This window comes from Syngnathus leptorhynchus, chromosome 14 (genome assembly GCF_054491065.1).
Source record: "Syngnathus leptorhynchus isolate UIUO chromosome 14, UIUO_Slep, whole genome shotgun sequence".
Classification (NCBI taxonomy): domain Eukaryota; kingdom Metazoa; phylum Chordata; class Actinopteri; order Syngnathiformes; family Syngnathidae; genus Syngnathus; species Syngnathus leptorhynchus.
In genome coordinates, this window is record NC_141208.1 from 7,403,016 (window position 1) to 7,415,059 (window position 12,044).

General features: G+C 40.2%; 1 protein-coding gene across 8 annotated transcripts in view; it reads left to right on the forward strand.

The window, feature by feature from the left end:
* The window catches only part of rnf220a (ring finger protein 220a), a 172,420-nt gene that overhangs the window by 60,160 nt on the left and 100,216 nt on the right, over positions 1-12,044 (forward strand). Inside the window, exon 1 of one of the 8 annotated variants that reach the window (XM_085930214.1) lies at positions 9,668-9,811. The exons of the other annotated variants lie outside the window; for them this stretch is intronic. The gene's annotated coding sequence lies outside the window, so the exon portion shown is untranslated. Of the gene's footprint in view, positions 1-9,667; positions 9,812-12,044 lie in introns of those variants that run through there. 8 annotated transcript variants of the gene reach the window in all.

Sequence of the window (12,044 nt, forward strand, 5' to 3'; positions counted from 1 at the left end):
TTCCTTCCTGCCCTCCAGTTAAGTCCTGTTTACTCGTTTGACCCCATTGCTCTACTGTTTAAAAATGCATGAACAATAAATAAGGATGGTCTCTCGCCCCCTCTCAATAACTCATTCCCTCTCCATTCATCCAACTATCCATCAATCTGCTCATGTTTGCGTAGAGCTCATTCAGGGTCTTCAAGGAATGGAAATCTTCCGGAGTGACCTGGCTCTTACTGAGGTGACTAACTCATATCCTCCCTGTCAACATTTACTAGTATTTGGCCACAAGATAGAAACCTCAGAGGGACTGCATCTATTTTTTTAATGATCAGACTGACCCCAAGACATTAAAAGGGATGGCTCCTAAAGCCACGGCACATACAGAGCCCATATTTGGGTCACTCAATTTCCTCATTTACACGTATTTAAAACCTGCAGCAGTTTGAATTATAAGGCCTTATTTCAGAGTTACTCATTTTAATAAAATGTCTCGTTTTTATGTTTCATTAGCAGAAAGAGCAGAATAACATGAACTGCCTCTAACGCGTGAGTCAAAGAAGTCAACAGAGGTCATCACACTGGTTTCTTCTTCTTCTGTTGACGCTCATCCAGTACATGTTAGGCAGATGGGCACGCAAGCACACACACAAAAAACAGACTCGGATTAGCATTTTGTAGTAGAAGACAAGCTGCTCAAACCATATCAACGATGTAGCTTTCCAATCAAAATCAAAAGTAAAATAAAAATCTATATATATGTAGGGCAGGAGTTTACTTTTAAAATAAATTGCAATCAGATGATCGTATTTCATGCAACCACTTGACAAATTGAAATGGAGTATTTTCAACAAAAAACTTTTGAGTGTAGATGAGGAAAAAGATTGATAACTCTGATTCAGTCTGACTGTTTGTGATGGCATAATGGTTAATACGGCTCTTGTGTTGGAATGGAATTTGCGTGCCGGTTCTAGTAAATCAACATAGGATTATATAGCGTTATTGAACAGATGTCTACTTGGACTCATTAGAAGTGCAAAAGTAGATGGGTGGGGGCTGCGGTGGGGGGGGGGGGGGCATTGCAAGGACAAATGTTTTAAAATTGTGAGCCAGTCATCAATCTTTCCCCAGATCAATTTTCGAAAGGCCAAGTGATCATGAATAAAGCTTGAATGGGGTTAATCTGTGGAAATTATTTCGTTATTAATAATAATTTCTCAAATATCTAATGGCTCGTAAAGACAGACTGTATCCCTAATCAAATCTGATAGGAGAGTTTGTCTTTGTGCATCAGAAAATGTCCTCCTCTTGATCGTGGCGTATGAATTTATTTCCTATGAATACTCTCCTTATGAAATATATTTAGCTATCCTTCCGCATAAAACAAACACCTGGGCTTGATCATTTTGAAGTGGTTATCAATAGTGACTCTTTATGATGAAAATGAACATACATTGGGTTACTCTTGACTGTTAAATGGTAAATTTGTGTGTACGTGACTTCAACTCCTCATGTTCCGTTGTGTGACAAATGTGAAGAAAACCCTCCGCTATTATAACCGTGCTTGTGTATGTATTTTGGAAGTTGAGACAAGCATAATGAAGTAGCAGAAAGCTGCCTTCATCCGCAGACCCCTTAAACAAGCAATTATGGTTAATTTGTCCTTTAAACAGACATGGGAAGTCATTTGTCTGAAAACACACTCCCAGAAGCACACACACTAGCACAATGGGAGAATATTCATGTCTCAACCTCCCCCTTCACAAACACTTAGAGCTAATTATTGTTATTAACATCATGGTTGAAATCCCTCCACAAGGACATGTCAGCACACTTCAACATCTGCACCCCTTTTTTTTTATTTTCATCAAAGAAATGAAAGAAATGGGGGAGGAGGAGGTGGGAAGAAGTGACACATAAAGATATCTTGGGATCACCTTGAAAAAGCATCATCAAAATGTACTACTTGTCCAAGTCCTTTTGTTTAACACACAGTTTCACCACAATAGGAATGAGCTCTTAAAACGCATTGGTCCAATCTAGGCATGAATATTGATTTAGCCATAAGCAGCACCATTCCCATTATTGGCAAAACTATGCTTATCGTATCATTATTTTAGTCACAATATGACAATGGTAATATGTTGAATATAATTGTAAGCTATAAAGCACTGAAGTAATGGAATCATTCGTATTCATGATCAATGCCAGGCTGATGGGAAAGATCAATAAACCATATATGCTTAACATACATGAAAATACATGTGATTTGAAAGAGCCATGTTGAACAAAGTACTTGTAAAAATGAGTGAGTCTGAAGAGTGCTGATGACTTTTAACTTTACATATCACTCTGCCTTAGATGGGTTCTATATTGTTGATTTGAAATGTCAACGGATTTTGATGCGCGTGGCTGCGCAACAATATGCCAGATACAAATAAATGTAACAAAGGACCCCTTTGACTGCTTTGGCTTTTAACACAAAATTCTGACGAGAAAAACTTTTGAACTAGTGGATTCTTCGATAGATACTGTTTATAAAGACAACGATAAACTGTCTTGTTGTTATTTCTAATGCATCTGTCAGGTCACAAGTTAGCCATTTTGAACTCTGCCTCCCCACCCTCACCACCACCAACAACAACCACCCAGCTCCTATTGTCTCTGACAGTTGGCTTGCTTGCTCACTGGACTCATTCCGATTTCTTCTGGCCACTTGAATTTGTCACTTGACTTCTCTGTGTAATGTTCACTTCTTAAACACTGCAATGGTGGCGTGTGCAATGGGCTCACAGAATTTCATCACACAGTTGTGTCTTGGCTGAAAACACATGGCTAATAGAGTCACTGACTGTCAGGCTGCCAAGTCAGGCAAAAGGCCTCCAGATAGCCACCATGATGAACCTGTCAAAGGTGATCTCATTTTTTCCTTCAAACACAATACAAAGGCCTGCTGAATCACAACGGAAAAAAAACAGAAGTCTGCATTGTACTCAGTCTCCCTGGAGTTCTTGTAAAACCAAAACAATCTTACAACTGTATCCAAGGAGTCAAACATGAGTGCAATGTGTGCAATTGTATATTGGAGATCAACCTAGTCAGTAGAGGGTGCTAGGGCGCCACCCCACCACACATGGTGGGCACCGTGGTGGTCACTTTCCAGGAATAAAAAATAATTTAATAAAAGAAAAAAAAAAAGTGCTCAGTCGTTCCACTTTAATGAAATAGATGAAAGTATTAGTTTGTGAACTTTGGTGATGGAGTTAAACTGGTCGCTTATCACATGCTGTCTGCTGTAAATGTTAGTTTTTTTTCTTTCAAGTTTTATAAAGTGAACAAAAAGTCAGCAGGGAAACACTGCTTATTCTTTTGATATACATACATCCACGGAACTCAGAATCTGCCTCGAAAATTCATAAAACTCGCATTACATCTGAAGAAGTATGTGCCATGTGTCTTTGACCAGTAATTCTATATCTCCATTACATGAGCTCTTGGAGAATATGGCACAATAATATGCAGCATAAAATCAATGGCTTGTTTAATTCAAATGGGGGCGGTGGAGGGGGGTCAGCCATCCTTGTTATCCCATTTGACGCACCATTAAACATCTTTAGGAATAAACATTATTTTTAGCTTGATCATAGATTCACAGATTCACTAACCACATAATTACTATAAAAATAACATTGGGAAAACTCATTATCAACTCGCTATCACTGTCTAGATACTTTTTGACCTATATTACAATAGCTGTACATAAAGACTCATCATCTTGACACTCTATCAGTGTAGTGACTTTTTTTTTTTTTTCTTATCTTTGTATCTAGTCTACAGACTCTGGGCTTCCTCTTTTGTTTTTACAGACATGTCATTTTGTATATGTTGCCCTTGATAAACATTCCCTCAGGAGATGTCAGAAATTAATTTCTTTTGGTCTTTAATTGTAGAACATGTGCTGTGATGCCCCCCCAAAACATCATACCCCCCTACACTGTGGTTTTTCAAAGCTATTTTAAGACAATGTGTGATTATCTGTGACATTGCTTGACATATGCCTCAAGGCTGCTTCTGTCTTCACTATCTGTGCTCCCTCCCTCCTGTCTGCTGCTCTCTTTCTTCCTGTCTGCTTCTAATCAAAAAGCCAAACCAGGCAGAGAGCTCAGAGCAAATAACAAGTCACTCCCTGTGGATGTTTGAAGATGACGGAGGGACCGGAGCGACGAGGGAGGAAATGCACTCTGACTGTTCCCTGTCTTGAAGTCAACACAATGTTTTACACCTATTGTTGCACCACCTTTTTTTCCTTCCAAATTCCTGCCCTTTTTTGTTGTGTTGTGAGATACACGAGGACATTCTGTTCCCAAATTATTAGCAAAAGTCAAGTATTAACAATTGTGCACCAAATAGTAGCATTCACAAATGAGATGTTTTGACCAACAGCACCTTATTATCCCATGACGACACGGAGTGCCTTCCAAATGGCATGAACATTGGATTTAAGCTTTGATTAAGCAACCGGAAGTTTGGGGTTTTAAGAACACAAGCAAAATATCCACATCGGTTTCCTCCAATCTAAAACTCCCACGTTTGCCACCCAGACTCTCCAATGACCTCATTAAGAAGATTTTGCAGCCGCTGTGGGAAAGCAGACACACATTTTGCATCTGAAGAGAGTACAGTCATTAATTGTAAATTTGGAAGATCATATGCCAGCAGAGGCTGTGTGTTGGGATTGATGCCCAAAACATGGACTTTATTTTCATGGTATAGCTTTTACTCCTAGTCTGAGAATAATTTTGTATTCTTGCCTGAAGTAGCATAAAGTCTAGCCTTTGTTAATGTTGATTTAGGGAATTTATGTTTCATCATTTCAATTCATGTTAAACATTTTTTTTACAGCATGATCTTCCCCAGTCATCACGAAATCTTTTACTTCTTGTGACACAATACAGGTGCCGAAAAATGTTGGGCTTGATTATCTATGTTTCTACCATTTTAGTTCTTTTCGGGGTGAACTCGCACTCATCGAGGTGTCCCATATTGTATTTCAGTCTTGTCTGGGACATCCACTCCCCCCCCCCCCCCCCCCTCCGCGTTTTTCTGAATTTCTGCTCTCCTCAGTGACAACAGTTATTTTGTCATCTTGCAAAAGAGCCACTGAAATGAAAATACTAATCACAACAACAGTTGTGACTATGTAACTTTTTGTTCCACATTGAAGCAATGCATGATGCCCCCATTTTTCAGCCGCCGTCGTTTGTAAGATGGGTGCTTTGTCTGGTCTGAGAGTGGTTTGAAAGCCATATTATTATTATTATTAGAGCAGAATGCAATGGCAGGCAGCGAAACATTGATGAAATTACCCGTCTCCCTTCCCTCAAAATGTTGCTCATGTATCATAGCCGAAACAAATACCACATAATTACTTTATTAATCAGATCATGTATGTTTCCTCTTCCCTCCTTTCATTTTTTTTTTTTTTCCGTTGGTACACGAGTCAAATGCATGTAATCACTGGTTCTGTAATGTAATCGGATCAGGGCCATGTAATTCTTCATCTTCCAACAGCTCCCCGGAGCAAGGGATCCGAGAGCGAGATGGATGTGGATTCACTCTTGCCCCTCGTCTCCCCACTTTGCTTTTACTAAATGTGGCTCCTTCAGTGCGGTTAACCGCTTGGCCGTGTAGCCGCTGGCAGCTGCGTCTCCCCGCCACAAGACAATATCTCTCCTTCTCACTTGTCTCTCCATCTATTTACCAATCCATCCATGCCCCAACATCCCTGTCGTCCTCCTCCTCCCCGTCCTCTTTCCTCCTTCTCGTCAGCCCCAGCCACCCTTTCCCATTGCCTCCTCCTCTCTCCCTCCAGTGGCGACACCAACCATCAGGTCCCATCTATCTGTGTGTACGTCAGCAATTAGAGCGCTGTGGCAGCCAAATGCCAACCATATCCCCAAGCTACCCCCGCCCCCCCCATACACACACACACGTTCAGACGAAAACAGCAAGAGAGCAAATCACACCATAATTTACAATCTTGCTGTGCTAAAATCTCATTATATCATAGACATATGGATATGGCTGCATGCACGGCTCAGAAGCAAGAACTATAAATTCCACCTGTCGTAAATTATTAAAAAGAACGATCTGCGTGACCGTTGCCCGTTCAGATTAGCTATAAATCACAACTCATATATTTTGTTTAACAAATTAAGACCAATTTGGTGAAACACACCTTGCGTGGTATTAATCAGATTGTTCATATCGTACAATTTTTTCGCATTTCAAAAGAATGTCAGATGTCTACAATGTACCAGCTTTTAATGCACTCCCACCTTCTCATACATAGACATCACTCAGCACCCCTTGGTTAAAAACTTAAGTTATATTTGTTTACATGGTAAGCAGAGAAATGAGACCATGATAGTGCCAGCCTAACTATTAATCTTTACTCCATCATTATGGCATAAACAAAACAGTTTTACAACACTAAGGGCCCTGTTTTTGTTCCTAATACTAGCACCACATGTACGCTGATGTTATGATGTTATATGAATGAAATACAATGGCATCCGCCACACGTTCCAGCACTTGCGCCACAACTTAGACCTGGTTTGACCTGGTTTAAAGTCAAATGTCTTTTCTGTCACCCAGTCATCAGGGGTGAATAAAAAACACTCAGTCTGCTGAAGTGCAAGGCTTAGCAAAGCCAAACCTGGCCCCTGCACGAAAATATAAATGTATCGATTTGTACGTTTAGCACAAATGTAAGTAGGGTCTCCAGACATGTGCCTTTTTTGAACAGAGAATATGCACATAATGCCTCTGTCGATGTGACTTTGACAGCTGCTTGTCCTGCCTTACCGATGAGCATGCGCTGATGGACTGAATCTTGACAGAAGACTACGACAATTGGGTAGGGTCTAGTCGGTGACAGACTTCTGTGACATATCACCCAGTCCAGAACACAGAACGATATTTATCTGATAGTCTGACAGCAGGACAGTCGTGAATGACAAAAAAGTCATTTAGTTTGAGATAGCCATAAAACAGAAAACAGTGGTCCAATATTCATCCTTTCTCTATGCAGCTAATTTTGGTTAGGGTCAGAGCTATGCTGAAGCTGACTTCCGCAAAAAAAAAAAAAAAAAGCAATGACTCCAGCCAATTGCAGGGCATGAAGACACAAGGGAATGCGTGCGTGTGTACAAGTGTTGATTAATTTCCATTGCAATTAAATAACCAAAATGTGGAGAAAGTAATTTGAATTCTTGCCTCATTTAGTTATTTAGTTTCCACTCTTTAGTATGATTACATTTGTGGAAAAAAACATGGCTTATATCTACATTTCAGTCGTGAGATCCTATGAATACTTTGATCAAGGTAGAATCTGAAAAAAAAACGGAGATGCCTTCATGTCAGTGTTCTTTTTCAACTCAAGTGTGTGCATCTGAAGTGGCTTTTGCTCTCGAGTTGTGGACAGCAGCAGTGCAACAGGTGCTATCAAAGTGCTTCCTTGTCAATACACACAGAAGCAGAATTTCAAAACATCAGGGGGTTGGACTAAAGGCTGCCATTAGACTTTGAATAGAGAAGGATCTAATACATGGATGGTCCTCTTCCTCAGTCAGCCCATTGACTCCAAACTGAGCCTATTAGCAAGACAACACTGCCACTACTGCCCCTCATGTGTATGGAGACCACCCAGTACACACACACACACACACACTCTTCACTTTTCCCACGCTATTGTTACCTAAACATCAGTATATTATAGCATGAAACTAGATCAAAGTGCGGGCTGGCTTGGGGCATTCAAACACTGATTCTAAATATGTTAAAGACTATAGTTGTATGACAGACAGTTAACATGACTAATATGGATGCCAATAATCTGATAATGTTTCACACTCGATTTTTACGTAAAGGCGAGTTTGACATCACTGGAAGGTGATGGGGAAAAATATATATATATATATTTATTTATTTTTTCTTGCATTGCTTTTCACTTCCACGTGTGACCAGCAGGAGGTGTCGTGCAGAGACGTTAAAAAAAATAAAAACAATAATAAAACGGGGAACTAAGGACTTCCTTTTTTTTTTTTTATTAAATGAAGTGAGCTGAAAAAATACTTTAACACGAGAAGGGTCAAAAAGTACACATCTTTTTGGTATTTGATAGTTAAAGAAATTAAATCATTTTACCTCCCCTGATCCTGCGTGCCCGAAAAGGGGGATTTGTTGGACATGCTTTACTTTTTTTTTTTTTAAAGGAATGGTGCACGAGGAGCGCAAGCTCCAATTGACTTTCTCACATCTTCACTTTTTAAGTGTCTGATTGCCCACCTCTTTAGTAGGGTGGACTTCATCGGCTTTATGGCAAGCTGTCTGTTTGACAGGAGAAAGCGAGAGGGGGGGAGAGAAAGAGAGAGAGAGCGAGAGAGAGAGAGAGAGAGAGAGAGAGAGAGAGAGAGAGGGGGGGTAATTCATTCACTTTGCGCACAAAGCTGTTGAAATCGCCCAGGGGACCGAAACACCAGACATAGAGGAGAGGAGCAGAGATGGTATATGTATATACGTTTCTATCAATGTGCCTTACACGCAGATCATACACTTTTGTCCAGAAAGAAATAATCAAAAAGAAAATAGTCTTCTAAATTATGAATATCACAATCTCAATATCATCCCTCTTTGGTTACTGCACAATACCTGGAGATTTTATTTTGCAAGATATTTTGCTGATATTTGGGGTAGAAATATGTATACAATACGCCTTTAGCATTTTTTTAGTCAATTCATAAGTTGAATATTTTATTTTGAAAACACCTAATTGTGCTTAACAAGAATGTTACAATTGGTTGTAGCTCATGATAACTAAAGTTCAGACATTATCATTTAGTTTCAGTTGCAAAAGGGATTAAAATAGTTACATGAGGATTGAAGCATGAAGAATCATAGTCTTGTTAAGTTTGCACACATTTATGGTCATCAACTACATTACATATAAAAAAAAATACAATGCAAGAAGCCTACATCGGCTGTTTCTTTACCATAGAATATTGTCGTCATTATTTTTCAATGTTGAGTGGTTAGCGAGGGCTGCAGGTCCATTTTGAAGCTTCAAGACCTTGGCGCAGGTGCTGTAGCTTCAGGAGTCCGCGACACTTCCAAAAGAGCAAACTGGCTGTCCTGAAATGACCAAGTCGAGATAGGATGAAAGGTGGTGGTGGTGGTGGTGGTGGTGGTAGTGGTAGTGGGGGGATTCTTGTGCGTGCTTGTGTTCTTGTCCTTGCGTCATAGAGCGACCCGAGCACTGCGCGGCAGCACTGCGCCTCCAGTGCGCTCTTGCCCCCCGGACCCCCCCTCCCTCTTCCTCTCCGTACACCCCCACTCACACGCTTAGCTGTTGAGAGCCCACCACCACCACCACCACCCCACCTCCTCCTGCCTGCCACCGTGTCTCGCGCTCCCTAAGCGGCTCCCACTCGCCTTTCCGCTCCGCGTTTCAGCTGAGGGGCTGCACGCGCACGTCGCGCTACTGATAGCCACTTTACACTCAGCGTGGAAAGTCAGCCTCTCTCTCTCCCTCTCTCTCTCTTTCCCCTCTCGCTTTCTCTCTTACGCACATACATTGTCCTTCTTGGGCAAGCTAACAGGGAGGTGTTAACTACTTTTACTTGTCGTTATCTCCGGTGCCGCGGCGCACAACCACCGCTACTGCTATTTGGCAAAAAAAAAAAGTTTGGGGTTTGTTGTGAGGATAAAAAAAAGAAGAAGACGGAAATCGAAAAGGTTCCATAGAAGTAGTGGATTCTCCCACGAAGAGGTGAGTAATACTTTCTTCACCTACTTTCCGAGTTTAAAGCTTAGGAAGTTAGTTTTTGTACAGTTTGTGGATTTTTTTTTTTTTTAGAGAGAGGATCTGTCAGTGGGTTCTAAGGCAGACTGTGCGTCTAACTCTAGTGGGTGAAAAAAGGGAGAAAGTCACGCCAAGTCACTGTGTCCCTTTGGACTCAGACCATCTGGGTGTGTGTTCATGTCCGTTTATATTGCTTTAGGTGTGTGCGTGTTTGTTTGTTTGTTTGTTTGTGTTGTGTGCGCACGCGTGCGTAAATGCACTTGTCAGGTTCCCAAACGAGAACGTGTTCTCCTGAAAACACTTGATGAGGATTATAGTGTGCGTGCGTGTGCGCCGGCGCGTATGTGTGCGTGCGTGCGTGTGTGTGTGTGAGTGTGTGTGTGTGTGTGTGTGTGTGCGTGAGTGAGTGTGTTGTGTGTATTGTCATCCCGTCACTAATACAGTTAGGCTAAATATACATTTAAATACTTGCTAAAAAAAAAACAAAGTAATATATATTTAACGCCTACACATTTCTTTTTTGGGGAAAAGCAGGATATGGCAAGTGGGAATTGTTTGTGACACCTCCTGTTATTTTTGGGACAAAATATCAAATAATTATTTTTTTCCATGGCCTTAATAAATGAAAATGAAAAAGTTAGACGCCATTTTACTGTTTTATATTTACCTTTGGTCCACAGCAGGGTTTCCAGTTCATGCGGTCACTTTTTTTTTTTAATTACAAATGCGTATGCGCAATAAATAGTTTTTTAATGTTGACATATGGCTTCGACGCGCAGCATGCCCTGTTTTTAATCAAGAACATTTCCAAATTTTGGACCACAAAAATGTAGTGAGGTTCTCTACTGAGCTTGTTAAACATTTTATAATCTTTTTAACGCAAATTCACTTCAAAGAAAAACCTTCACAAAAATGAAACAAAATAGCGTTTGTTTCTGTTAGTGTCTAACACAATTGCAACAAATTAATTGGAAATAATGGCGCGTCACAATCATGCACGCGCACGTTTCCACCTCACGCGTACACTTACAAAGGCCTCGAGTCGGGAGACACCTGTTAACTGGGAGCAGCTAGAATTTACCCCCCCCCCCCCTTCCAAACAAGTTGCGTCAAACCGGAGGAAGCCTCCCGGGGCTTCCAGATTCGTGGCCGGGCACCTCGAGCCAAAATCGGCATCCCTAAAAACCACGTCCCTTTCGTAAGCTGTCAATTTTATCGGATCAACATTTCGAGGGTATTTTAAATGCGCGTCTTGTGGATGATTATTTTTGTTGTGTTTTAATAAGATTTATCACTTTTTTTGTCGTTGAAATGCACCTCGACTTTACCCCGTTTTAGAAAGCAAAGAAAGTTACAGTCCCATATTACAAAAAAAAGAATCTTTTTTTTCCCCTCTTTTCAATTTACTTCAAATAAATGCTGATCATTTTAAGACGGGTGACTCTTCCCTTAGCCTAATTGTCTGCCGTGTTTGTTCTTCAACCGCAACATTATTCGCAACGGTGCACATACTAAAAGTAGATGTGAATAAATTCTGCATTACATTATAAAGACTCAAAAGAGGAAGCGGAGTTGCATCATCAGCAGCATTACATTTAAAATTTTAAAAAGAAGAAACGATAAACCAGCATATGTCTCAAAGTGATCATTACTTTGATTTCAGTGATGGATGACTTAAAATTGATTTATTGATTGTCGGATCAACCAACCCTGTCTTGTAACGACCGCGCCAGCCTGTTTAATTTCCAACTAAATGTACTCGACTAGACGACACTCATCTTTTGAATGTGTGGTAATAATTATTATCGGTAGGCTATATGGCTCGCATTCTGCGTTATAAACTGTCTTCACTGCACCGGGACCGGCTTGTGAAAAAGTTGTTATTTTTTCATTCAACGTTACACCAAGTCAGAAGAAATGAAAGTGAACCATTTCATTGACTGCGCTCTTCATGTTAAACACATAAACAGAGTTTTTAAAAATTCAAAGTCATTACATTTTCTTTAATTTCATATTAAAATATAATACCAAATAATATCCTCTTAATACAAGTTGAAAAAATCTGTAGAAATTCAGGCAAATGTATTTGATCAATATTTGTATACGATGGATAAAATCGGTTTAACCTCTTGAATTACTGTAAATTATTATTTTAATGCATATTAATCATGATTTAAAAAGGCGAGGTAATTTAAAAATA